The 24,329-nt window shown below is 36.3% G+C and overlaps 1 protein-coding gene across 3 annotated transcripts in view; it reads left to right on the top strand.

Moving 5' to 3' along the window:
* The window catches only part of LOC656908 (kin of IRRE-like protein 1), a 107,976-nt gene that overhangs the window by 9,085 nt on the left and 74,562 nt on the right, over positions 1-24,329 (top strand). The gene's annotated exons all lie outside the window — the stretch shown is intronic.

Below are 24,329 nucleotides of genomic sequence, written 5' to 3'. Positions count from 1 at the left end.
AGGTCCGGCCCGAATTCCTTACGTCCTGTTAGTTCTCCTAACGACATATAGATGTAATAAATGCGATTATGTGACACTGTCGGGTTCTAATAAGACCGGACTCTGCGACGGTTAGCTGTCCATATTAGCACACATAATTATGTAATTCATAAATACGTATAGCTGGCATCTGGGAATGAGTTTTGCTGAAATTTGTGCCTGAAAAGTTGTTGGTGCTTGCTCGATCTAATACATGAAACTTTGTGATTTCAATTATGTAAGTTTCGCTAGTTGCTTTGTTGGATAATGACTCGCTCTCCATTATGCCAAAAAACAAAGCAACTCGAAATGCAATAAGATTAGATATTTGGCTCGAAATAAAGCTTTGTCACGAATACCGCAAATTTCGTTTCAATATTTTCTTATTAGCAACAATCTAAATTTCCTTCGAGTATTCGCCGATATTACTTGGCACAAACTCACTTTTATTTAATCAGACAAGTCCCACTAGATTATAAAGATTTGTGGAAAAGTAACTACTTAAATGGCTACGGAAATTATAATCACAAAGAGTTTGAAATTTCTTGCCGGAATCTTTCAAATGATTTTAAAATTAGAAAGTTTACTTGTTTCTCGAAGTGAAAATGATTCGTGGGAATCAAATAGTTGTGAAAAATGTTTTGTCATTTTTCTAAAATCTTAAACGTTTCTCTTTTTTATAGCATCAGTTTAAACAAAGTAGCTGCTCGCAACAGCAAAGAGATTTAACAAACAAAAGACCGAGCTTTAGGTACGCTTTTTACAAACTTCCATACAAAGCAACATAATTTTTTCATAAAGGAATGTCAGAACTCTTAATAAAATCGATTTATAAATAGACATGGAAGGGTTGCGTAGCATCACTTTGATTTAGTAGATTTGGCTTTCTATTTTCTCTAATCTATATTCGATATTTCGCAACGAGCAACATGAAAAATTTCAAAATGTTATATTTTTCACAGACCATTTATTGGAAGTTCCATTTTGTTGGTCATTTTTCTTTCCGTACTCTCCGAGAATTTTATCGATTTCGCCGTAAGAAATACATCAAAATAAAGAGAGATCAAAATCACACACACTTCCGCCTCACGCGGGTTAAATTTCAACAAAAGTGGGAGTAGTGTTTAAATAAAACCCGCTTTGTAGGTGTTTACTTTAAAATCAGTAAAAGTGCGCGTTTACGTATCCGTATTAGCGATATTTCTTGTGTCAACGATATTAAAATTACAGCAGAAAGCGAGTTCGCGGTAAAAAATTCGGTAAATGTTGATAAATGCCATGTACATTTACAATATAACAATATTAATAGGTCATAAATTTATAGAATATGGTACATTTTTGAAATTTATTGCTGTTTTGTGCAACCGAACGTTGTTTTTACCGGGAATCAAAAGATTTATTAGGCATATTAACCGAATCACTGGCCAGAATAGAAACTTATCGCTTACAAAAATGTATTGACTCCTGAAGTATACACTTGAAATATTCCCCGAAATTGTTTTCATCCCATTTAAATTTATTAACGGGATTAAATTCGATTCGCTGTCTGATTGGTAAGCAAACTAACGACTGAAATAAAACGCCACCTCTCTAGGTCACTTAATCAACATGAAACTCGTTTAGAACGTAATCCATATGAAATATTAACACCATACTTCATCGATTTTTCATGAATAAATTTAACGAAGAAAGAAACCACAGCGAGACCAAATTAGGATGCAATCAGGTTCGTGTTAATTAAAACTCCTTAAGAAATACACACAACAATGAAAATGCTAATTCGGCCATAAAACTAAAACTAATCTTAGCACCAGCGGAATTTGCACATTGTCTAACCACAATCACATTACTATTAAAGCACTATTTATTCATTCCGAATCAATCTGCGCTTTTGTGCGATCGGACCATATTTAATAATGCAATTCCAACGATCATATTTGAATCACGAATGTTTGATACTTCAGTGATAATAATTTTCAAACTCAGTAAGCAAATTAATTTGAAATTACTATTTAAATTAGATCATCAATCCGTTCCATTTTCATTAAGTTTAATCCAAAAGTATAATCGCCTTCATAATTAATCAAAATTATTAAACACCATTCTAAATACTTAATCAATCACACCCCAAACGGAGGCCGATATCAACCAAGCATGATTTTTCCAAACACTGCGAGCAAAATTCAATTTTAAAATTCTATTATCCAACGCATTGTATTTAAAATAAAAATTCGATAAAATAGTAAATAATGGGGTAAAATCCCATTTGGTTCCAATAAGCATCATTGTTGAAAATTTTTAAATTAACAGCAACAGCAACGCTGATCGGGCAAATCACACATTTCTAACTTGCGTTTTAGTGTTTAGCGTGCAGACAATAATTGAAATTCCGTGCACTGGGAAGTGCACCTGACTCTTAGTTTTGTCTAAAGCGATTATTCAAATTCATTTGCCCAGACCGTAGGAGACACATATGTCTTTCAGACGGTGGTTTCGGAAGAAAGGAATGCGTCTCGGCGGCTTTACAATTCGATTTAGCTAATTTAGATAGAAGGTTTGAGTAATTTCTTCTCTGTATTGATTCCGATTTTTTGCCAATTTGAGTGATCAAGAGGCCGCTACGGTGACAAAAAGCCAAACCCGTGTTTTATGTGTCGAATTCATCATCATTCAAAAGGCCGTGTTCGATGTTTCATACAATCCTCGTATGCAAATTCGGCGGCCTGGTGAATAGTAACATTTTTTCCATGCAGTGTTCAAACAAAATTCCGCTACACTTACAAACAGCTAATTTTTGTCTTGTATTTTTCACTCGTCACTTATAATATTCCTGTCGGTGCGGTGGCGGGATTTATGGGGGGTATACTTTACATGGATTCGAACATCTGAAACCCCCTCTGGAAGCATTGTTTTCCCGGCATTTACACTACCCTGAAAGGTCGGCCAATTATCCCTCCATGTTCGTTTAGCGTTTCCTCATCAATTCTTTCATTTGGAAATCGTCCCGGATGCCTCGATACAGACTTAAATGAATTGTACCATTCATCACATTTTCGTGTCGCTCATTTATATATTTCCAAAATGAATTTGTTGGTGTCGTTTTGCAGTTAGGGGTGATACATGGACACTCTCCGCCGGATGAAGGGTGCCATTTAGAAAAAATAGTTTTTTTTTCCGAACCATCAATCATTCGCATTGAGATAAATTAAATTAATTGCGATCATGACCAACTGCCCAATAATCGAGCGCATTATTTTTACTACATGGAAATTGTCGAAACTAATCGAAAATAAAAACACACGTAATTTTGTGTGCCCTTTGGTTAGTTGGAGCGCGTTGGTGATAACAAGTTATAGATGGGCCTTGCTTAAAGTTAATCTGTTTTGTTGAAGCTGTAGTGCGGAAGGAGCATAAAACAAAATTGATTATAAGCTTACGCATACCTCGCAATATTTTACACGGTTTGGTGTTTCGGCTCACTAATTGCTTAAATATAATTAATTATCAGACGGAATTAAATGCGTATTATTTCTTAAATTTAAATGTGAAGCCATTTACTTTCCCTTAAATACACTTTCCTTGGTTTAATCGCTCTTCTTAAATTTTGCCTGTTTTATTGAAGATATATATTTTATTTGCATTTAAATAAGAAAAGTTGAGATTACATTAAATGCTTAAATTTCGCACAATTACCAATGCTTCAAGGTGCGAGAAGCGGAGTTTAACGAAAAACGTCTTGTGTTCCTGTACGATTCTATTAGTTAAAAATTTATGCTTAATGCAAGTTTGAGTCCTTGAATTAAATGTGCGCCTGGAGGGGTACGGAAATTCAAATTACACAAGACAAATAATTACGGAAGAAACACGAAACAAGAAAGTGATGTATGTGGTGGAAGCTGGAAGGGTAAGTAATATTGTTAGTTGGAGCGAAACTTTAAAACAAGATAAACTTGAAATTAGTCATATGGTAGGTGCTATACGACTTCATTTGGATGGAGTGTCAGTAATAAATGTCTGAAATAATTTAGAGGAATGACGACTGCGAATAAGAGTACAGAGCTTCAATATATTTGGATCGATATATAAAACGGCGGCATTTTCCCAATACTAAAGAGATATCTATTGTCGACATTTGCTCTTATTGCATTTCCACCATAAAAAATATTCATAACTTGATTTCCTTAACATCAATTTTAAAATTCATGAATCATGAATTTTATGTAAATGACTAGGTATATTGTACCGCGAGGATTGGGGATCTTCTTATGCCTTATCGACATCAGAAGATGCGTTGCGTTTTCTTATCATCAGCTTCAATGGACAAATCAATATATCAAGCTCGAACATGAAAATTTTTGTCACGTATTGATAAAGTTACATTATTCTCGTTCCTTACCCGAGTATTTTATTATTTTTAGGGATCAATTTTCCTTTGTTCTCGGATATTTGCTTTTCTGCATTTACTGTCTGTCACCGAACAACAATCTCGGCTTTACCACCACTACTGACCTTAAACTCCCGACAATTTAAAACCCCTTCATGTTCCTCCCTGCGATAGCGTCGGCGCTTGATAAATATTTATAGTTAATTTTTTCAGAATAGTGCGATGGTAGAACTCAATTTCAATGAGATCAGTGCAGGCACAATTCACAATAAACATACCAAAAACACACTCCATATCCGAACATTAATATTAAAGACGTCAAGCAAACTTCCTGCATGGCAAAAATCTTAATATGATGTAGGAAAATAACCCGAAAATTCAAAGTAGCGGCACACGTACAATTAGCCTGGCGATTGCGTCTACTTTGGCTCAACTTTTCTACTTATCGTAGTTCATTGTTCGTGAACTCTCCTAAAACAAACGCCTGTCCGATATTTTGTGCGAATACAATAGCAGGATCTTATAAAACACCCCGTTTATTAAGCGCCTTCAAACAAAATTTCGAATGTTAAGTGGGGAAGAAATTTATAAATAATACTCCTTTTATAACATTAAAATTTCCTTACTTTGTAAATAAAATTATTTTTCTTTGGAAGAATTAGCTTTCTGAAATGGAAACAAAAGTCGAGCTCAAATATTAAAACAAATTTCGTTTCATACAAACTGTTATTTACTATTCAAGCCATTCTCTTTCGGAGACTTCAAAGCGGATCTTTAAAAACAGTCCTCAATTGAAAAAAATAAAGAATTAAGACCTTAAATCCTTATTACTTTCTCAATTAGCCAAAAGAGTCCTGGGCAAAAACACGCTGTGGACTAAATGAACTTTTTCATTGCTACAGTAAACAAAGTTCTCTTTTATTCGCAAAATAAAAAAGTATAAACAAACAAAGGGAATACAGTCATGCGATCCTAAAAACGTTTTCAAAATTCCCTTCATATTAATTTTTTTTATTTAATGAGTAAATATCCAGCTTCATTATTTTTTAAAGCTTTTGTGCCACGCGTTTTGAGGAGCGACGCTTTTGACGGACAAAGTAAATTCAAACTTTTTACGTCATTAAGTACAAACACTTAAAAATGTCTATTCGCTTGCCTTTTAATCGATTTTACCATTTCAATGCGTGGCGTGGCTATGGATATACTTACAAAAACCTAATTAAATTTTCATGTATAAATTAAATTATCGTCGGTAATTCGGCCGAGTGAATACAAATTTTAATATTATTCACCGCAAAAATATTTCTAAATTGCGTGGGGGGGACAAACAAATCTGAAATAATTCACAACCCAAACTAAACAAATTACGCAACCTGTTTGTATCTTAAGTTGTAACCAGGAGGCACGACCTGCCTGTTTACATTCTGTTAAACAACAGATGTTATTACCAGTGTTGTTACCAAATTGCGCAGTTTTATCCAAGTCACTCACACTGGCAATTTGGCATTTTTTAAATGCCAGCTCTGTTAGGTTCCGAATTCGAAATGTCACTTAAATTTAGGATAGAATGCTATAATCTAATAAACGATTCCCGACTTTATTTAAACTTTACGTTTATTTAACGGAACGGTAAATGGAGTAAAGCCAACTGATTGAACCCATTTCTCCAATTACAGCTTAATGTGTGAAACGGATTGGCGAGTTCAGCAAGAAATTCGCTTAAAAAAGCTAATAATGGGCGGATGATTTGTAAACTATTTCGTTTGACCCTTTGGACAAATTCGAGCCACAAAGTTTGGGACTTGCATTGATTATTACGATTGTGGTATTTGTTGGGTTCATAGCACAATTCCTAATTGAGTTTTCCAAAAGTATATTTAAGTTTGGCGGTGTAACAAAATTACGCTTCATGAATGTTAATGTCCTGCGAGGTGTATAAATTTTAATGAGTACTTATTAATCATTTTTTGACTTATTATGTTGTAAAGTAGGGAAAATGAAAATGAGGTTTGGGTTTTCAGCTTTGGAGGACAGTCAGGTGCAATAAATATTTGTCGTCAATATATATCAAAGGTTTGCTGTTTAAGAGCGAAATAGATTAAAATGTATGGAACGCTGAAAATACAACATAAATTCTGACAGTGCGGAATATTTATAGTTGGAAAATTGATTTAGAATAAAGCAGGATTTCCCTGCAATATCCTGAATGGGACTGCAACAATATTTAATCTGCGAGCGTATTTTTCTGTGACGTGATAATTGTGTCACTTGGGTGCGTCCTTGATAAATGAAGAAGTGTCGTTCGCGGACGCATTAATAGTAAAATATTCATAGTCAGGTACCAAGTAAAAACTCACTTTACCTTGTAGGAAATTTGCATAAATCCGCGATTATTTGCAAAAATGTTCATTATCTCCGTAAGACTCTTAAATGTGCTCAAGTGGTTACATTCAACCAGATTACCGGAGCTCACCATGAATATGCAGATTCTTCATACAACGCCTCCAACTGTATCGGGTCGAACTTTTCGAAGCTCTCGTCGTTTTTATTTGCAACTTGCACAACGTGCAACTAACGCGAAACTCGTGTCTGAATTAACTTAAATTAATTTGCTTTAATTAATGAACTTAAAAACATAATCACGACCACTTGATAAATTCGCAATTTTTTTGTGATTTGAAAAGTGATTTTTACACACTTGGCTGTGTTCGGCGGCAATCCTCCGAAGTGTTGTTTTGTCACGATCCGCTATTACCATATTTGCTTTTGTACCTAATAATCAAAAACTAATTACTTTCCCAGTTTTACATTACCTACTTCCACCATAATGTCAATATTGCAGCACAGTTTTATTTTAACATTGAATTTGAAATTTAATCTGTTTCAAAAAGCAATTTCCTACTAAAGTTGTAGCACTGTTATTGAACTGAACCACCGATACAACGCAAAACGCCTTGAATCCAAGAACACTTGCTCAAGCCTTTTTATTATTCGCAAACAATACGCGATTTAGTCAGTCTCAGTACGTCGACGACTGCACTGGAATCTGAAGAAAATTAAATTGCAACACTTGAGACTCTTATAAATGAAATTTGCAGCTCTCTTGCTCTTTTGCAATCATAGATTTGCAAAGCATAACCGAACCAGGTTAATGCCCATACTGCTGAAGCTTCCACAAACCCTTTCAAAATTTGACGTGATTCTTTTCAGATAATCAACTCGACTTGGGATAACAAAGAGGATGCCAGGAAAAATAATAAATACAGAAAATGAGAGCACGTTTAAAAATCCGATTCAGAGCAGTTTTTGGGGAAATCAGCATTCCAGTTTTGCGTTTGTTCCATTCCAGCTAGCAGCTGCATTGCATTCTTTTTGCCTTTTTCGAGCCGACACAACTTTACGACCATCAACTATGTTTAAATAATGCAGATATTAGATACAGTATTGAACATCTAGGGCAGTTTGGATAACTACTGGAAGTAGGGGACGTATGTAATTTAACTTTTCTCTTGATGCGCATATGTTGTAATATCGATTCAACAAACATAGATATTGCAAAGAACGTTTTGTTCTGTTTTGTTCAATCCTTATTTTGCGACTTTTCATAACAGTCAACTGCAGGTTTTAATTTTGCGAGAATATCCAACACACGCCTCAACGTATCTACAAGTTTCCTCTTTATTTGTCGCTGGTTATTGTTGACTGGCCGTAAACACGCGTCCAGGGAATATTTTCAAATTCCTCACAAAAGTGTTAGTGGGGACCGCAGCTCTTAATTTTGCCGAATCTTGAATTGATGGAGTCTGAATCTACTTGTAAATTCGGGCTTGATAGGAATGTCATTAAGTCTGGAGTAAAAAGGTTTTCGCGGTTTGTTCTTATTGAGACAGTGGTTTGAATTGCAAGGATTGATGAATATTATACAGCGGGTGGGTTAATCTGAGCTATAAAATTTGCGGATGTAGAGCAATTAATTACGAGGAGCTACTCAGCTTATCGTCGAAGACTCTGCGGATGTTTTTTTTAATCCGAGCAGAACGTGGGTGCTTATGGATGATTAAATGATAATCCTGTCATTGCATTAATTAATTTTGCATTACGGATTTGGTAAAAAGTGTGAGTGTTGGCAGGTCGTGAATAAATAAATTTATAGGCGTTTGATCACGATTGCGCCAATTTATTTAAAATAATTGTGATTTCGACACGAAGCCAGGTTAAATAATAGTTATATAAAATAGCGTGACAGGAAGTTTTGAAGGAATTCCATGCCAATGGCTTTAACATTACGAAGTTTAAAGGTTAAAAGAATTGCGTCCAGGGTTCTCGGTCTGAGTTCAATCACAATCAAGCTCTCGAAATGTGCGGAAGACGAATTTTATTAGTTAATTTAGTGAAAGTCCGGGAATAAATGGGAGTTTTAGTTTTTGTTTTGTTTTCAACATCTCGGATTTGAATTGGAATACCGTTTTGCTCAACGAAATCGAATGTTTTGTTCTGAATTAATTCTTTTTTGATTGGATGATTTTACCGGACTGGAAGAAGTGTGTGCGATCCGAATTAATATTCTGTTAAAATGTGTCGATAGCGCAAATGTAAATTAGAATTAGAGGCTCCACTAAAAGAGGATAAAATACGGACATTCAGGCATGAAACAATGCTTGTGTTTGTAAATTAAACCGTTAACGGGTGTAATTGTATCCAATCCACACGAAAAGTGCCCATATTCGACCTATAAAAAAGCCAAATTGTCACATCTGCAGGGAGAATTTTATTTATTTCACGGTTAGTTTTATTTTCAATCATATTTTACTTCGATTCGGATTTTCGTATATTTATTTCGTGTCTGACGCAGCTTTGCTCCGATCTGTTAGTTTTTAAAATTATAGGCTGCATTTATCCATATTTACCGACCGTTTACTCAAATTAATTGCTTGCTTAGGCATGGCAGGAAAATATATACACCTACACAAGTTTTTAATGAGAGGATCTCTCCTCTCTTTCGTATACCTATATTTTAGGCCAATATATCTGGCACGAACTCGCTCGGTTTTTGTTTAATTTGCGTCCATCCGCTTAAAATAACACTCGTCTAGTTCTGAAGGAATATGTTGACCAATCGTCGATATTCGACAATCTGACGTTCCATTTAGTACATTTTATCAAATAAAACGCAGTTATCTATCAGTTGTCATAAAGAAATCACGGAAATGGCACTCATATTGTCCTGTAAAAATTGGGACGATTCGGGACGTGTTTTAAGCCATCATCCCCCGATTTGTGTCATAAATCACTTCTGTAAGGAAAGTTCTTGATAAATTGAGCGCCATAAATATGTTCATTAGTGGAAATATCGAAGATGTGCTTCAGTCACCGAGAGGATCTCTATCCGCTGCCGAAATCGTCATTTTAATTAGCCGTTTAGTGTTTTTGAGCGAATCATCCGATTTATTGAATAATTTGAATTTGGTAAATAATGCTATCGTTTCGTTTGACATGGCTGTCAAGAGCACGTAAACAGAAAATGGATTTCTGTGTGCACGGAAACAATTTCGTTTGAACAAAGTGGCCACTCTGACAAATCATGGATTTATGAATTTATTATGTGTCATGTGTAATTGTGGCTCGTATGCATTTTGAGCTGAGGAAATACATGTAAAGTTGGTAGTTTTAAAGAATGATAAATGCGGTAATTATGCATATCAGAAACATCTGTTTTCTACGTTTAGAGCGCTGAAACCGATGTTGAAATGTCCAACCAGGGACCAGAATGGCACTTCGCGCCATTGTAATTCTACTTAATTCTAACCGTAACGTCATGATTATAGAACACCTGGGAACTACTTTAGATCAATTAGTTTCAGTTTTTACTCAAATTTAACGATATGTGCGGAAATTTAAAAGGGTCTTAGGAGACTCTAGACTGGGCCTCCTTGGGGGTATCATAATCAAATATACCTAAGTGCACCCGATTCACTCTTTCTTCGCTCACTTTGCTATTCATCAATAGGACGCCGCTTTTTTACATTAATAGACGAAACATGAGCCGAGTGAAATTTCTTCGTGCGTGGAAACCTTTACACGTCTTTCTCAAATGCACTTTGTCAGTGACAGTTGCGAAACGTTTCTGCTGTCTTTTCAGTTTAAGCTGCCGGCAGATAGGGCGAGATCAGAAATTCTTATTTGTTTTTCAACAATAGATCTAATTACACCAGGCAGAAGTGTTAAGATGCGCGGGAGTGAACCTGGCAATTTCCATACATTCCTCACATAGCGCTTATTTCGGCAAGACCAGCCATCGTAACTAGATTATTATTGTAATTATGAGCATACACGGTAGATACGTGACGTAATGGGAAAACTCAATTTTCATGCACTGCCGCAAAGAACAATTCTTGAAATCAACAGTTCCCATACTACAGGTATAAACCTTGTCTTGTTTAAGACTGGAATCCTCCTATTCATCCATACCGAACAACGTATTCAGTATTCCGGAGAGTTAGTTGAACGAGATTGGTTGCTGTAATCTTAAGTGGTTGCGGATGCATTCATCCCATATCACCTTATTAGATTTTACAGCTAATATTATAGAAACAATCCCAATATTCGCATTCAATGCACAATAATTACAACCCAAACACTTCAACCGAAAAACCTCCTCATTGTGCACAACCTGAATTTTAATTACACTCTAGCTTGACCCAGCAGATATGTTGACGTGGTTTGGTCACAGATGCATGTACGATGAATTTAATGGATCAGATATGGTGGTTATAGCTTATTACCAACTGTGCTGGCCTAAAATAGCACATCTCCGATCTGAGCTAAACGCCCGAGAAATTGAAATTTCCCTCTCACTGATTGTACAAATAACAAGCGATTTATTAATTCACTATCGATACAAAAATAGCAGAAACTTGCTTTTGCCAAGCGTTTGCCGTTTGTTTAATTTACTTAAGGACACGGAAATAATATGGATGTTGAGATAACAAAGTTTCTTAAATGGACACGTCCTCAATAAATTAACATTCAGAACTCTTACCCTCTTTCATTTGATACACAAAGACTCACTTTAGGTTACGCCTAACATCAATCAATCAGACTGATGAATAAAATAAAGATGTATGAAACTATTAATCAAGAGCTCACAACTTCACCATCGCTACTACTAATGCGATATGACTCCACAAAATGGAAACTGATTTAACCGTTTCATCTAAAACATCAACAGGAATACAAAAAACTAAAAAACAATAAAATTAAAATTTCGAGTTTTAAGAAAGGCCTTTAAAAATTGCGTGATAGGAAAATTTGCTAAAATCCGGTGTCTAGTGATGCTTGTGTTGCCAGAGAAGCGCGAACATATCTCTTCCATGTAAAATATTCAATGTAAAACTTTTCTAAATGAAACTCTTATTAGCCAGAATTGTAGGGAGCAATGCGTATTTTCATGTTCCATTCCGCTGAGGCAATATTGCTTTCAACTCGGTTATGTAATATGTAAAATATAATAAATGTAAAGAGATAAAATGTACGTTTGAAAGATGCGTCGGTTTGTAATTTGAAATAATCCCAATTTGCGAATATAGTAGCATGGGATTTGCCATGATTTCATGTCAGATGGCAATAATGTGTTTGTTCTTGTCAACTGTTTGTTCTATCAATTTATTACCCGGTGCGTGTCCTCTCTGCAAAATAGTTTAACGTGCTGCAAAATTTAGTACGATTATGAAAGTGGTTCGGCTGTCCTGAAATTTGATTTTCCTAATTTAAATGGAACGGCGGATATTATTTAACAGAATTGTATCGTTTTATTGGAGTGCAGGCTTTCAGATTTAGTGTGGTATTAGAGAATGTCGGTGTGTAGGGTCATGAAGAAAATTGATTGCGCTTGAGAGAACGTATAGAATTCGACTGTCTTATAAATAAAGCCGACATAACCACTTGCCAATCTTAAAATTCTTTAATTTACGTTATAGTTTGTATTATTCAGCTCCGAAATACCGCATGGGGAGCATTACGAGCGAAATTTACTGTATGACAGATTTTTCATCCGTTTAGAGTTTGTTGGAAATGTTTTCTTTGTTATTTATTTCTCAATAGAAATAAATCTATGAACCGGATGATAAATTTTCCTTGAAGGAAAGCGCAATACGAGGAATGGTTTTAGATTAATAATTTAAACTTTCCAGACTTGATAATTTAGCTTCAGTGGATAATTTTCAAAAGTAATATCATTCTTACGGAACTCGAACCGAGATTTTTTGCTCCGCGAACGCTCCATTGCTTGGAACTCAAGTGCAAATTTACTTTGGTAATAGTACATGTAATAATTAATTTAATTAAGACGATCTTATCGATTATCAACAACAAATAGAGCGGCATAGACGGATGTATCCGAGACGAATCAATACTTGGCGGTGGGAGCACAAAATAGTTTTTAATGAGTAATTAAGCTTAGCTGATCCCTTGTGCATATTAGCTACAATCTCATCCGTGCTTGAAGTTGATTAGAAAAAAATTGCCAAAACCAATTTCACGTTAGAGAGGTTGTTTTCCCTTTATTTAAGGAACGCTAAAGGGAGCTCACCGCGGGTAACACAATCTGAGAAAATTATTTTGCTATTTGGACTCATGTAATAACGTATTGTTTCAGTCACGTTTATAACCATGTTTTATACGCCCTTGGTAAAATGATACAAATATAAGAAGGAATACAATCCTTCGCCGCGTTTTTATGTGTATTTTGTGTAATTTGAATTTACTACCTAGCCTCACCGAGACTCTATAAAAACTCACAATAAGAGGACAGTTTACCCCGAATGTAGCACAATTGATTGAATTTCAATACCGCTAACCCCATAATTGACCCCTTTTATATTTCACAGGCAAAAATACCTTGCTGATAATTTAAAGAAATTTTAATAGGGGCGGCGAGCTTTTTCATCATTTTCCATTCACATATCAAACTTGTGCAATTTTGATGTTTTAAATTAAACACCACCATTGGGAACCTTTCAAATTTCAGAGTAAAAGGGATCGTTAAATTGCAAAAGTTGAAACCATTTTTCGTTGCAACTAATTTCAGAATATCATTACTTTCTTTTTGTTGGTGCTTTAATCAACACTGGAATGTGTGAAAACATTTTATAGGCTAATAAATTCAGCGACATAATCACTTATAAATCAAAAAGAGGAAATTGATTTAGACCAAAGCCAAATGTGTTTCCTTTTCCGAAAGATATAAATGCATAGTTGATGACTGCTGACGTTTCAATAAATACTCTTTTATTGATTCTGAAGCGTCAAAAAATTTTGTTGGCTGCGAGCAACTTGCTAATTTGATTTTTAACAAGGATGAACAGTTTGGAGGGTGCTAATGAATCAATTTACACGTGCCATTAATAAAAAAGGAAGAATTTCAAGTGCTTTTATTAAAAGGCGACTTTGTTGGGCTGATTTGATTCGGGATTATATCAATGGGGGTCATATTTTCGGAGATATTAACCCAATTGTGACCTTTCACAACACAATTTGCAAACTTTCTCGGTTTGCTTTTAGGCAATCCAAACTTTTGTTGTGGGTGGGTTGCGGATGAATCAATACCAATTTGTAATATATACAAGTCGAATTTAATGTACTTGTACCTGTGTGAGGTTTAAACGCGGCCGAAAATTTTCGGGCTAAGCCAGTTAACAAGCTAAATCGTGAAGGGATCTAAAGCTCTTGGCTTTTAAAAGTTCCAAGAATCTGCGAAAGAAGCTGTGAAGTTGTGAGGGGCTGTAGGTGAATTTTGGGTGGTTATGTTAGTTACATTAGTAATGTTAAAGTAGTTAAGCTCGTGTTGAACGATGCTTTATACGTAAGCCGATCTTGAAACAGTTAATCGCGCAGAAAGAGTTTTGTACTGGAAGGACCACAATCTAGCTTTCTTCGTCGAGAGTAGAACTGATCGATATTGCTGTCACCCTTCGGAGACTGAAAGACGGCCGAAAATCGCTGGCTGGCTAATACCAGCATGTAACGACGCTAACGATGATACATAAATCCAAGATCAAGAATTATTTTCAATCGCTTACAACTCTCGCTCAGCCATTTTTCACCAAACATTTAAAAACACTTCTCGAGTTTTTGCTTAAATTTACACTTCTCTTCTTCCACGCTTCGCCAAATAGTTTGCGAGTCGGGTGGCCATTTGACACAGTTTTTGTGCCCGATCAAGGTATTCAATTGGATCGAGTTAATTGATAATTTAAGGCCCACGCAAAATGCAGTGTTGAGAATGTGGAGAGAGGTGTTTTTGAAGTAGGAGAAACGTTGAAATAATAAGTAGGCTATATTGCAGAATTCGGTAAATATTTAAATGCAAGTTTTGGTGTAGCGCAAAAATTGATAAAGGGAAGGTTGGCAGTCTGGAGAGCAATTTATAGGATCCTCAAGAGGGTTGGAAGTAAATTCACATAGAAAAAGCATTTTTCACGTAGTTTTGGCATGTTTCTGATTAACCCAATCAAGCGAAGTAAATGAGACAAATGATGGCTGTCATACAACAAAGATTTTCGTGGATTTATTGGATGCAACTGCCTTGTTCGCTCAGTGGATTTAATAAAATAACGAGAAAATGTTCCGGATATACGACGTACACAAATCAATGTCAATATACCAAATTACGAAAATTGCCTTCTATTTCCCTCTATGCATTTAAAACGGATCACTTTCGGAGTGATTTAACATAAACCCTTCTCTCAACAAATTTTGCTCGAAATTTCGTTTAAATACGAATAAATTTAAATCAAGAAGTAAAGCCAGTCGTATTTTATAAGGTGATGGCGTCATAAAAGGCATGAAAATGGTTTGTTCAAATGACAGTTCGTGCGGAAACTGTAATGGATGTGAGTGCAAGTGATCATGCTATAATGAATTCAACAGCACACTAGCACTTAGTACTTTAATAATTATTGGTTAGAACGTCCGACAGAATTTTACTCATAACGGGCAACTTCACTAATTAAATTTCAATTACATATTCAATTTCTAAAGCCGATTTGCAATTGTAATTAAATTATATAAATTTTCCCCCCAGCTTAGTTATTGCTACCTCTAAACAAACATCAAATTAATCACCGCGCCTCCACCTTCGCACTATAAATAATGTCATGCGTTTTTTCACTCCGAAAACACACTTTACATAATACCTCGATCAATTTTTTTAATTGCTTCCTCAAAATTTGCATCCACTTAATTACATTTTCATTTATTTCTTTGTCAAACGGAACGGAATAATACATACCTACCTACCCGCATTTCCGATTCTTTTCATACATCACATCACATGGGAGAGCGACTCCATATGGATCAAGCAGCTAAAGAAGCTCAATTAATTCCTAGCATAGATACAGATCCAAATAACTTACATCATTGTTTGTCAGACACAATTTATGTCTGTCGATCTCCCCGTTTTTGTGATAGGCCAACCGCTGCTCGTGAATCGGTCAAGATCGAATACAATTTTTCAGCGAAAAAGGAAGAACTATGGATTTCTTTCAGCCCAACGGTTTTCCTGCACGTCATGTGCCACATTATTTATTATTTGTCCATTATATTGAAAAATTTCACTTGCAAATCCAAACCTCAAGTCGGATTGTAATTTTAAGCTGATGCAAGGAATTCAAAAGCTCATTAACCCAATTTACTCTCTGATTACAAGGGACTTTATCAGGATTTCCCGCCAAAAACGTGTCGCACTTCATTATTTCAAATTCGTCTAATGAATCGGATTCAAGAAAACAACGAACCGCCAAAAATAACTGCGGCCAACACGATAGTGCGGAGTTTACCTAAATTGATTTAAAGTGCGAATCACAAATACTAAGAGAATTAGCATTTGCGTGGTTTCTTGTTTGTTTCCTTCTCGAAGACAATTACTGCTTCCGACCCGATCTGCGCAATGGAAGCGCTAATTAAGCGCAATAATAAATATATTAGTTGGGGGAGTCGACTTAATTATTGGTAATGAGATTTCCGTTAAGTTGATATAAGTTGGAATTTGTAAATCTGGTCCTTTATAAATATTGACCCTCCGCAAGTTCGCTTTCGGTTGTAAATATTGCACCGCCTTAGGAGGGTTATAAAATATATCGGAAAACAAACCAAATTATATATTACATTTCGCCCCATTTTTTGTGCATGTGTGCTTAACCGCCTTTTTATTGCGCATCCTGACGGGATACATGATAAACTGTTGAAAAAATTCCAATATATCTGGGCGATTTGAGATTTGATCTTCGAAATTGCGAATGACCTAGTTATGACCTGAGTTGATATTGCGAATGGGGCGATGTGAGTGGCAGGAACATGTGCTGAGATGCATGAGAATTGGACCCCCTGAGTGGTAGCGCACAAAGCGCTGCATTGTTTATCGTAAGATGAATGCTCAATTCTAGTTGTTTTCAAACAATTCTAACGCCAATGTTTTGTTTCAGGTGGGATTCCTTGAATGGTCGCGGTTGATTGCCGTATTTCGATAGTTACTTTGCAAGTATTAAAATTGATTTGGGGCGGACGGTGTTGTTTGCCGAAGTTCGAGTGTCAAGCGGCGCTCGAAAGTTGAAATAAATCAGAAAGGCTAGTGTCAAAACAAATGTTGGCGTTTGAGGGCGTTTTCCAAGTCGACTCGAACGCGAACTAGTGATTATTGAAAACGTTCCGTATAGCCCCACATTCGTTTCAGTTTGCTGAAACTGGAGAATGTACCGGCGATTTTCGGTTAGAACTAACATTTTGGCAAACTTCCAAAACATTCTGTTGGCCGAGACCGGTTAAAAGACGACGACAATCCTAAAATTGGAAATTTTGTTACGATGTTTTTATGGAATTATAAAGCACACGATTTCCAATCCCGAAAATGTTACTTCATAATCAAAATGAATTTTCTACTATCCCTCTCGACAAACGTTTTCGCAATTAAGTTTTACTCACGTGCTCCCTTTTGCTCTTGGTTCCCACTGTTCAATAATTTTGCCCGCGCTACGGTGCAATTTTTGCTTTAATGCGATTTTTTAAAAGCATTTAAGAAACAGCGTTAAGTTTTCTACCAGCCAATGTGACGCGGTGATAAAATCTCCCCCCAAGAATAAATCGCACGACACATTTTTAAAACTGTTTTCCGGAATATACTTTATTATGAACAATTGCTCGTTATAGAGAATACTTCCTGCGTTATGGTTACAACTTGTTTGATCCTGAATGCAAAATCTGATAAAGATAAGAAACCTCTTCATGTATTTTACGACAAATAAACTCTAGATTGTCCAACGTTTCTCATATAAACTATGCAAGGATATACGAACTTTTCTGTTAAATTTCCCTCTTCTTGCAACCAGAGCTTACATAAGTAATCGCTTTTCATTATTCATTCGCGGTGCCCTCTGAGCATTTTTTGCGTTTTATACCTCGCTAAAGCCAGAGCGAAAACCCTTGCCTAAACCAGGAAACGCAAAACGTATAATCCTATACAGTATGCACAAGACAATTAAAATGATAGCGTTTAACCCGAAATCAAAATTCCTATTTAGTATCAATACAAAATCGGCGGCTTTCGCTACCGCTCGTAATCATTCGAGGAGGAAAACAAGGGTAGTGTTTTTCTACTGGAACTCAACTGCCCCGAAATTGTCTTTGACGAAATTAAAAGAGGCTCTGTGGTTTTAACCACAACGTTACAGCTAAAACGAATTAAAATAAATTCCCCTGAATTAGCTTTAACTGATTAAAGAGAAAAATCGCGTTGGAGTGTCAGCGCTAACCCAACGCAACCCCAATAAGTGGAGGTTCTAATTTCTTGATTGTGGGTCATAATCCAGCCACGGAAGCACGTTATTTCCGAAATATGAAGGGCACGACGTGGAAAATTTATGTGCACTTGTGGTTTTTGTGCACTGGCTGATGTCTGCGCCTTTAAAATATAGTGAGCCGCCACTGGTTGCTACATCTTTTTAAAAAATTGCCTTTCTCCAGCATTCGTCGTGGAAATTTTTGCCAAGTGCACAGTGAGACACTAACATATTATTCAGGAACCGGAATAAAATGCAAATTTGAGCATTACTTTCGATATTATCCTTGCAAATGGTCAGTGTGCTGTCTCCCCAATATGCTGCCTGAAAGACAGGCTTTCATTGTGACATGAAATTACAATCCGAGTCGGCGCTCGCAAGGTTCAGAAATCTCAAGATTATTGCTAACTGATGAAATAATAGCCGCTTGCGAGATAATGAGCCGTCGCAGGGCGAGTTGTTATTTGAATTGAGGCAGGTGTTAGCGAAAGATACCGAAATGAGTCTTATGACTAGTCTCAGACGCCTCGATCGATTATGGGCCCTGCTAATGTTTAACTCGAAATTTATAATGTTGTTTTTGCTGGTGTGTGGATGTTGAGTTACAAATCAACGGTCGGGGACACTAATGGAGAGTAATAGTATTCGTATGCTGATTTCACATACAATGCTCCCACTATACTCAGCACTAGCACTAACCGTAGTAAACAACTCCTGGAGGCACATCGATTGTTACTTTCTATTCACCTGAATTCAGATCGTTCCTTACTTTTGGCAAGCGTTCAAATAATATTCCCGTCTAGACGGACGTAATTACATATTGCATCTTCTAATTGCTTGCTAAAGCCAAGTCGCCGTTAAAAAACCGGCAGCATCCACTTGAACAATGTGTCCGTGCACATTTATTTATAATGTGGTTGCAATGCACGTTCCTGAGCAAGCAGCACCAAACTGTCCAAGAATATTAGAGACTCTATCGTGCTTTCTGATGAGAGAAGCCCGAGTAAAGTCGGTAGATGGAGCAGAGCGAAGCAGAATCCAATTTGGATTTGCGGTATTGTGATTGATGATGTTATTCAGGTGGAGGTCTCAGGACAGTGCTAATCTCGACCAGTCCTATCGACGAGACGGACAAGGATATGTACTCCTCCGTTTTATAATCGCACCTCCACATAGATCTAAACTACTACCAGCGAACTATCACGTTTACAACGTCTCCAACTTATCCGGATGAAACACTAGAGCCCAGTCTTCAGACACAATCTCTAAATCCACCGTAAAGACCATATCGAACAACTAAGTATATTTAATACACAAGTTTGCCAATTCGCGGCAACAAAAAACACCATATCCTCTCGGCACTCTCATCACCATGACTATGGCCACAATCACATAATTTAACGGACGATAGTTTCGTAAATTGCGCCGACTTCAATGCACCTTTGTCGCTAATATGTGCATATTATATAAAATAATTCTAGCGTGTCTTGCCTTGTTAGCATTTGATTAGTTATGTTGCTCAAGAAACTTCTGTCAATTGATGCAATCAGGCGCACTGACAATGCCCTATGTATGTATTTGGCGTATAAGTAGTAAACTTTTTAGAGCCCCGTGATATATAGCTTTGGGACAAGATTTATATAAAGTTACTTTTTCTTCAATTTTATTGTCTACGAGTTTGGACTCGAAGAAACCACCTGCGGAAACGAATAAACTATCAATAAACTTCGCGAAACTTTGATTTTATAACAATTTACAAGTTGATACTTTTCATTTTTGCAGTAGCCCAGTTGCTAGAGGATTAGTGATTTCATTAATTAATGAAGCAGAAAAATTGAAAATTTCCGCTGAAAAATTGCTTGTACAGTGACTGATGTACTTTTTACACGTTTCAGCGGTTGGGAATGGTTTTTTGACCCCAGGTTAAATTTTATGGTAATTACAAACTTCGTACAACTCGCTCAATTTAATTGAATATTTTATTCATAGAAACGCGACGTCCCTGAACAATATTGCATCGCATCTAGATAAAGTTTAATATTAAAACAGCAGTTTATAAATTTAGTGGGAGTTAACAAGAGGGTGAATTGGTGATCATGTTTTCAGTCTCAGCTATCGACGCGATAAATCTAACATGAAATAATAATTCGCTCAATCCTGCGGATAGCTAAATAGAACCCTCTTAAAGTTTAAACATTATCTGGCCCTATGTTTGTTTAAAAACCATAACATGGGTTGACACAATACATTACCCTTGTTAGCGCCAATCGTGCCGTAACATTTGCTAGGAAATACTCTTAGAGGGAGTGAAAGAAGCTGGGCTTTGTTGGAAGCGACGAAAGGAAGGGTTAAAGATGTTACGTAATTCAGCTTTCTATGCTTCACAGGTGCTTCCATTATATATATATATTTGTCAGAGAAGCGAGCTATATTAGAGACCTCGTATTTATAAGAAAATCTAGAAAGCGGTTGCTAAGAGAATAGTAATATATATTTCAGATGAAGCCAACAAGGTGAATTGTCCATGGGTTTTTATTAGCGTTTTGGGCTTCTGACAGTGGCGACCCTCTTAAATAATGCCGGGGCAAAAAATCTCATTCCTGCTGATTAATTCATACACGAATTACCAAACCGACTCTATATCTAATAGAATTTACACGTAGTGTGTCATAAAAAGCAGTACGTGACTGGAATTTTAAAAAATAATATTCAAATTCGTGCGGTCATCAAATTCCGACTTGCATAAGAAAATAATTTATCTTTTGGGGTGCGGAAAGGTTAGACCATTTGTCAGGATTTGCGAAAAATTAAATATTGAAATGTCGTAACACCAAGGTGAAAGTTTACTTAAAGGATGTTAAATTCTTTTTGAGGAAGCGTATGCATTTAGCTTGGAAACTTGCTGAGCTTTTCAAGTGACAAATCTGGACCTTCGTCAAGAGGCTTTTTTGTATGCAGCGTGTGAACGTTGTTGTGAAAATAAACTAGTATAGAATACGGTCTCAGGAGAAAACACAAAGTGTATTTACCAACCGAGATTTTATATGTCCTTAATAATGGCTCAGATTTGGAGAATCAACTTTCTTCTACTTTATTATCCCCCCTTAAACGCAATCACTTTCTGCCACTAAAATAATCGTTTCCGGTTGCTCCCGCGACAAATATCTTCTCGAGGTGTTTATTATTTATGTTGCTTTTCTTCAAGATAACTGCAACTATTTCACAATTAAACTTATCACTACCGTAAAACACGACCGCGGTTCCACTTTATTACAAATTTTATCTTTGAATATTTAAACACTATTCTTGATTTATTTAATTGCCAATATATTAAACAGATGGTGCTACCGTAATCTGTTCACGCTTCAGTAGCAACAATGTTACTTTGAGATGATGCAAACGACTCGTTTCTTCCATTTAGTCCTTTTTGTACGCTTCAACTACATCAAGTTTTAATTTTTAAAAGCAACACAATCGCGATATTATTTCCGGCATTATCTTTGTGACGCTTTTATAAGATTTATGAGTTTTGATGTGATTTTATTTTATGAAAAAGAAATATGAAAGCTTCTTATTGTAATGACTTTGTCATCTTTAAATTAGTTCAATGCTGATAACGAGCACAAAGCTCGCCGCATTATGCTCTAAACAAATTGTAAAAAGGCTTAAAACGTGTGTTTTATGGCACTTGCAATAAATAATTTTATCTCCCACGCTCATTTCTTTGATTCCCTTATTTCTTATCAACCCATGATACAAATTAGCCTCAATAGGACAAAACTTTCCGTACTATTTCAAGTCCAATTACCACATAGTGAATGGTTTTATAGGATATAAAAATCGGGAAAAAATGCACTGGAACTGCAGGAGCGTAGAGTAAAGCTGTAAAGTTTTATGAGTTAAGGAGGGCATGATTTAGATGCTTCGGATTACTTTGTACCGAATGAATTAAAAATCTTAGTGGGCGAAGCCATTTTCCAACCTGGCAGCACTTCAACAAGGATCGCCAGTGGTACACAGGACCAGATTAGATCAGCAGGGAACGGCGCACTGGCTTTAATTCAAGGAAATTGCGGGGCGATAAAATATGACGAAGTAACAGTAACAATTTTGCTAATGAATTGTGAAGGAATGCTTGTGAGCGATGGTAATGAAAACATTTGGAAATTTCGTATTAACACGTCTCGTGTTTCAATAGCGATAAATCAAGGGGATACATAGTTCCATGAGTCGTGTAGTGAGAATTTAAAGACAACTGGCTGGGTGGATTAAGGAATTTAAATTGTTTTAGATAATCTAAATATTCTCGGCATACACAAGCTTCGTTAAATAACTCGGTGAAACGTGTAAATTTTATGAGCAAAGCCCAAACACCTACAAGTAAAAATCGATAAACACTAACAATAAAATACGTGACAGTTTTATAGAAAATTCTAGCAGTATGTGGAGTTGTAATGTTTTTGCGGGCCGTTTGGGTGATGGGATGAAATGGCAGGTGTATAAAACGACGTTAATTACGAGGATGTTGGCAGAATTGCATCTATTTTGCGGGGCGGTTCAAGATGCTCTTCATAAGCATGCATGACGAGTTAACGTGCCATAAAATGTGGCAAAAGACGTATGTTCGTGTCCATTCCGACACGTCAGAGTTTCGCAGCGGACCGCTGGAGATCAATAGACGTCTGCCAGAGGCGCTAGAAACTTACAAGAACAAATGTTTCCTCACTTATCGGAAATTCTGTTGGTCATCTACGTACCAAATGACTCTACTGAGAGAACCGACTTCAGTCACTAGAACCGAACATTTTCATCCAAATGACCATTTAATTCACCTACTGGTTACCGATAGTGGGACGGCTTTTGCAATGAAAATACGCCACTTTTGTACTGCAATTTTAAAATGGGAACAAAAGCGGTAAATGGTACTTAACAAAAGCGGCGAGATGTTATTACATTATCAGAAGCGTACGTGAGGTCACAACTGATAGCTAGGCACATGACCCTGCAAAATAGCTAAAACGATCTGGCCAATATACTGCGTTGACTCTAACCCTTACTCTCAACTCTTTGTTCAATTTTCGCCTCTGATTTATTAGTCCTTTATTTTGGTCCGCTCTACCTCCATTTTCATTTTCTTCAACATTATATTATTTACAAACTAATATAAATTTATACTTTAATCAACGTTTACCACCATCTTACATCCTTATTGCCTAAAAATTTCCTTATAAATTATAAATTCAAGTTGCTGTCTCTACGGGATTAACCTTAATGCATATCAAGTTGAGCACTGTCATCACTATAACTCCAGTCTAACGTGGGACAAAGCCATAGTAACTTATTAATTGCAACGGAACTTAACTGATTACTTACCACACAATCCCATTTAACTCCAATACACACACCGAGCGCGATATTTTGATTTGAAAAATCATAATACAACGGCTAATACACCAATTCCTAAATGTCCTTTTATTTTAAATTGATTCTCCAACTGTGCTATATTAAATGGGATGGGACGAAACTTGGAGGGAGTTTTATAGCAGCTCTAAACTCCTACAAACATACAAGTAACTCGCAATATCCCATTTTTGCCAGGAGTTCGATTTCCCTTAGTTTTTTAATCACTTTGCGGTATGCTTGATATAAAAGTTAGCAAACACCTATAAAACCGGTTCGACCGAACTGCGGATAGGGATGTGAGTAAATTAGAACAAAACTAAAAGTTTGATGGTGAAAAGTTTAAACCAATAAAATCATTACAATTGCAGTCAAGCTCGCACAGTTGCTATAATTACTAAAAAAGGAAAAACTCAACCCTCATCGCAACATTCAAAAATAGAGAAGAACTATTTTGGTTCATCGCTTTCCGCAAATTCGGCAATTAAGTTCACCAATATTTTGGCCTATTAACGCGCTTTTTTCTGATTTGCAATTCATGGCGACGCCAATCTGCACCAAACATCTACACGTGCGTGTGACCATTTGAGTTTACTCGATAACTTTTGATAATAGATCAGTCGAGCTGTAATTACACATGCCATACATTTAAATTTACTTGACACATTTTCAAAAACAAACGGCACCCTTATGACAAT

Source organism: Tribolium castaneum, chromosome 10 (assembly GCF_031307605.1).
Source record: "Tribolium castaneum strain GA2 chromosome 10, icTriCast1.1, whole genome shotgun sequence".
Classification (NCBI taxonomy): domain Eukaryota; kingdom Metazoa; phylum Arthropoda; class Insecta; order Coleoptera; family Tenebrionidae; genus Tribolium; species Tribolium castaneum.
This window is presented reverse-complemented; position numbering and strand designations above follow the sequence as displayed.